This window comes from Solanum pennellii, chromosome 12, assembly GCF_001406875.1.
Source record: "Solanum pennellii chromosome 12, SPENNV200".
Lineage (NCBI taxonomy): Eukaryota > Viridiplantae > Streptophyta > Magnoliopsida > Solanales > Solanaceae > Solanum > Solanum pennellii.
This window is the reverse complement of record NC_028648.1, coordinates 6,665,036-6,670,458: the sequence shown is the minus strand read 5'-3', so window position 1 is coordinate 6,670,458 and position 5,423 is coordinate 6,665,036. Positions and strand designations below refer to the sequence as shown.

The 5,423-nt window shown below is 31.8% G+C and overlaps 1 long non-coding RNA gene across 1 annotated transcript; it reads left to right on the top strand.

The window, feature by feature from the left end:
- Positions 1-4,633: 4,633 nt before the first annotated feature.
- Positions 4,634-5,223, top strand: LOC114075408. The gene is made up of 2 exons (XR_003575860.1): positions 4,634-4,745; positions 4,828-5,223. It is a non-coding gene; the product is annotated as an uncharacterized LOC114075408 (long non-coding RNA).
- The last annotated feature ends 200 nt before the right edge of the window (positions 5,224-5,423 follow it).

Below are 5,423 nucleotides of genomic sequence, written 5' to 3'. Positions count from 1 at the left end.
TATTTACTTTGATTGCAAGAGTTAGAGATGTATCTTCATATGGTAAAACATGGAGTTTAGAGATGCGTGATTTCACCTATTTTGCTCTACTTATGATAATAGTGTGACAAGTTCATCATATTGGTTAAACACTAATTGATAGAATTTAAGAAAGAAGTCTAAAGGTATTTGACTTGAGTGTGATGATAAGTCTTTTATGGTTCTGAGTTTGATAATGAGTATGGTTAAATTTTTAGCAAAAGATATGATAAAGTAGATAGGGAGGTGATCAATGATAATCTAAGATACTTGAATTCATAAAAAAAAAAAATCAAGATATGAGCTAATGTTGTTAGATAATGGAATTGTGTTACATGGTTGAGATAAAAAAAAAATTCAAATTTTTCATGGTGAGTTTATGTTTGTGATAGTATGTTTTGCCAAGGTGTAGATTGGTAAGGTAAAAAAAAAAAGAGTTTGATCACATTGAATATTGAGCATTTGGAAGGACTTGTATATGTTTTGAGTCATAAAGAGTGTTATTTTAAAATTTTAAAAGACCTAAGATAAGATTTCACCTAAAGTTTTTATTATGAGAATAAGGTAAAAATATCAGGTGTTGTTGGCCAAAGAAAAAGATTGGTGAGAGAGTCAACAGAATGAAAAGGAGTCAAGTGTATTGAAGGGTTCAAAATATTTAAAATTCTGTGTCATTGAAAGAATTTAATAAAAGTAAAGGAACAAGACCTTTCGTATAAACTCTTGATTAGTAGTTGAAGGATTTTTATTTTTTTTTGCCTATGAGATTAGATATGACTATGAGATGTGAAGTAGGTCGATATTATGATGCATTACATAGACACTTAATAGTAAATAGCGGTTATGTGCTCATAGTATATAAAATTAATGGGGTGACCAAGAATTTCTCTAAATTTATACCTAAAGTATATGATGGTTCTAATGATAATTGAACTTGATTGAAAAAAAAAATTCGTATAATTGATATTAGACGTGATTCAATAGTTTGAGCTCGATGGGAAGTACACTCAGATTTGCGTAAGACACTCATCTGTCATGAAATGACTATATAAAAAGAGGAGTCATAGTTTGAAATTTTTTTAGACGACAATGTGTTTTCTAAGAAGACTTTTGATATTCATAGCGGATTGAGAGTGAAGAAATGAACAGTATGGTTAGATTTTTTTGTTAGTATTAAGAATGGTCTCTTTTTGTTACAGTACTATGATAATATGTAGAGTTTGATAAATTGAGTATGTGTTAAATTGTAATGGAGATCAGACTGGTTGAGTTTGGGTGGCTGGAAAAAAAATTTGACGAATGGAGTCATATGAATGAAATTGAATTTATATGGGACTAATGGAAGGAGTTTCTTGCGTTATTCGACCTTGCTTCGGTATATTCTTATGCGACCAACTACTTCTTTCTGAACATGATTTAGAGTATGATTAACTTTCTATGTTTGTGTGTGTTTTCACTTCTATGAGTGAGTTCCTAGTGGTGGATCGGGTATACCGATCCCATGATTTTTCTCTAGGTAGGATGTCATCCTTGATTAGATTTGTTCATTTAAGTAAAGGAAGATTTGAAGTTGTTTGAGATAGTTGAAGGATACTAGTGATTCTACATCAACCTTGCTTATGAGAACATATAGAAGAGCTTCCGTGGATTGTTACAGTTATCCGATAGTATTGTTAAAGGTTTTGACACCTAGAGTGTACAGCTTGTTGGGTTCCTGATCTTGTTATTCTTTGAATTAGATAAGTTTGATTCTCCTTTGATAAGTACCCAATGTATAAAGATAATATTTTTATAACCTAAGATCTTGAAAAAAGTTGTATTGTGAAAAGAGAATGGTGATAAGATATGTGATGGTTTATGAATTATGAAGTGTGATGGTTAGTTCTTGTTCATTTATTGTTGTAACTAGTGTTGGTTTAAATATTTTATCATATGATTATATGAGAAAAGATTTGCCCTGATGGTTGTATTATGGTCCATTAAGTTTCAGTTTAGATTGAGTTCATGGGTAAGCCTATGGTTTCATAATCCATATTGATTTATAAATCTTCCAAATTTGATTTGGAAGTTCAGTTCTTAGTAGTTGATCTTGATGAAATGGTTTTAGAGAGAAGCTCTCTAGTAAAGTTGAATACCGACTAATAGGTCATGACTTAGTTATTTTTTTATTCTTCTTCTTTATGTTCGAGGACGAACATGATTTTTAGTGGTGGATAATGTAATGACCCGTAAGTTCATATTAAGAATTAGCCATTTCTTTGACAAAATACCCTTTAAATAAATTTAAACAGAAATTTTAATTACTATATTTTAGTTAAAATTTTATAATTAATGAGATAATTTTAAGTAATTAATTTAGTTTGGGATAAATGGGTCAAGCCCAAAATAAAAATAATAATAATAATAACAATAAAAAATATATATAGGTTAAAGGTTGTTTCTGCTGTTCGCAGCAACAACATTACACACTAACAATCAATAATAAAAAAATATATAACAAGAAGAAGGAAAAGTCGACGAAAAATTTTGATGAGGCGTAAAAAGGTACGAATCATTGTTCTTATTATTAAATATAATGAAGTATAGATATTGAAAGATTAGGGAAAATTGTTGATATCATTAATACTGGACAAAGCATAAGGGAATTGGGTTGAAGATTAGAGATAATTTAACGTGATTTTTCTATAATTATTATAAAATTATTAATGGTCAACAATTAAATAATGATGGCAAAATTGAATTTAGGAATGAGAAGTCATGATGATTGAGTCATAGGAAAACTGTATGTTTTAAGGAGTTATTTTATATTCTGTATATTTCATGGTAGACGTGAATAGTACTGTTGTTCATCGTAAAAGGTTATTGGTTCTTTTATTAATTTATGGTTTAAGAATTATTTTTGAGGTTATCATATAGATTCAAATTTGGTATATTGATATAAGTAATTAAATATTGACTATATTATATTATATAAAAACTATTAGGGTTGTAGTGGTTGGATAAATTATGACTTAACTCTTGACTTGAAATTTAAGAAATATGAGATTTGACTTATTGGTTAGAATCAATATTGAGAAACTTTATTATAAATTTGGATAAATTTTTGGGTCAAAGTTAAACAGAGAGTAATATGAGTGTTGTAAGTTTTGAAGTCTGATTGTGGTTATTGATTTGAATAGATTGTATTGATTTGAAAGTACAACGAAGGAGGAAGGCTAAAGTTCCGAAGTGATTATTCGACAATTTGAGGCAAGTGGATTTCTAAACTCTTGTTAAGTGTATGAAATGCGTGTATGTCCTTGTGGTATATGTTTGGAAGTAACGAGATTGGTGATAGGTTGACTTGCCCACATTGATTAATTCTAATGATGAAAAGAATGGGGATAACAAAAGGCAATGTGATTAATTGTTTATGTGTGTTGTGTTGAGAAAGGGTTGAAGTCTTGTTGAATCATTGTTGATGTAACTTCATGTTTGTGTGGTTGTGAACTGTGCGATGTTATGAAAATGGTCATCTCCTCATTATTTGTGTGAACTTGTCATCTGCATTATTCTGAGGCATTGGTTGTGACAAGTGTTATGTGCATTGAGAAAGAATGGGTACTCAAGAGGATGTACCATTTCGAGGGACGTATCGCGCGCCGCGATGGATACTATATTTCGAGGGACGTATCGCGCGCCGCGATGGTTACTATTATCGAGGGTCGTGTCGTGCGCCGCGACAGATGCATGGACAGATATGTCCCCCATGGGTCCCGGACTGAGAGACAGCGGGTGTGTATCACTAGGTCAGACATGCATCATAATACTTGACATTGCATTCCATTGCATTACAGATACTTATCATTAGTGAACTTGATATTGTGTTTTGCTGATCTTGTGATTGCCTTTCTGCGAAATTTGTGATTGATGAATACTGAGCTTGTTATTGAGGATATGTAATTTGTTGAATTGTTGTTGTTGAGGGTATGTAATATGTTGAAGTGTTGTTATCGAGGATATGTAATTTGTAGAATTGTTGTTGTTGAGGGTATGTAATTTGTTAAAGTATTTTTGTGGAGGATATGTAATTTGTCTAAGTGTTGTTGTTGAGCTACGTGCTATGTAAACTGTGAGCTGTTAGGTTGGGTTGATTTTACTGTAGGATGTAGTTGTGGAGGTTCGTTTGGGGGTGGTAGGAGTACCCGTATTTCATCCCCTTAGCTTGTGTTTAGAGGTTTACTTGCTGAGTACCGTGTGGTTTGGTACTCACCCCTTGCTTCTACAAATTTTTGTAGGTTACTAGCCCGGACTTTTATGATATATTCTCTTCTTTTCCGAGGCTTCCTGGAGATTTTGTGAGGTAGTTGTTGGTCATCTCAGCATCCCTCCTTACTCTTGTTTATGATTTTGTTCTACTCTAGAAACAATATCATATGAGACTTATATTTTCTTTTGATCCGATTGTAATACTTTAGAGGCTTGTACACGTGACAACCAGGTTTTGGGGTATAATGTAAGTTGATAGTAAATTTTTCGCATTTTTATTGTAATAGTTGAGTTTTAGGCTTACTTGTCTTGGTGGGATAAGACGAGTGCCATCACGTCCATTTTTGGGTCGTGACAGATATGAAGATTTATATAAGAAAACTTTCTGGAAATTGAACTATTTATTCTAATCAATAGGTATGCTAAAGGTTATTTGACATTGCAATTTGGAGCCAAAGTAGTTCTTGTTCACGAATATGGTATATTATTTAGGGATTGTTCTAAAATTTAGCTGATTGGTTAAAAATTTATCATTGATGACTAATTGCAGTTCAATTCAAGGTTATCTGGAGAGGAAAAGATGAAAGTATGTAGTGGGCTGAGCAACGAGAAGCTGTCATCCGATGCCACTTTGCTTATAATTAAAATTTCCCTTCAAAATCTGCTGGACAAACTCTCATCACTCAGCAAGTGAAGCTCAAAAGCTTGGTTCAAGAAACCAATCAAGTCAGTTCGATAAACCTTATAGTATCATGGACTCAATAAATTCAGGAAAAAAAGATCAGCAGATCCAACTGGATCTTTCAACTGAGAATAAGGAGCTCAAAGAACATTTACTAGGCCAAATGGCAGAGATCTTGAAATCAAGAAAAATATCAAGCCATAACAATGTCAGATCATTATCTAGATTATATTCTTGACTGATATTATGAAATCCAATCATTTTAATTCACTTTATTAATATTACTTTTGAAATGTTACATCAATGTAATTAAATAAAAAAATTGGTGCTTTGCTTAATGCTAAGGTAAATCTCTTTCCATATCATTCCCATTACATACTCCGGACAGAAAAATGTTTCTTTTTTACCTTATAGAAAATCTAATTGTCTATGATAAACATGTTTCTTTAGTGTTGACTTTCATTCATTTACATAA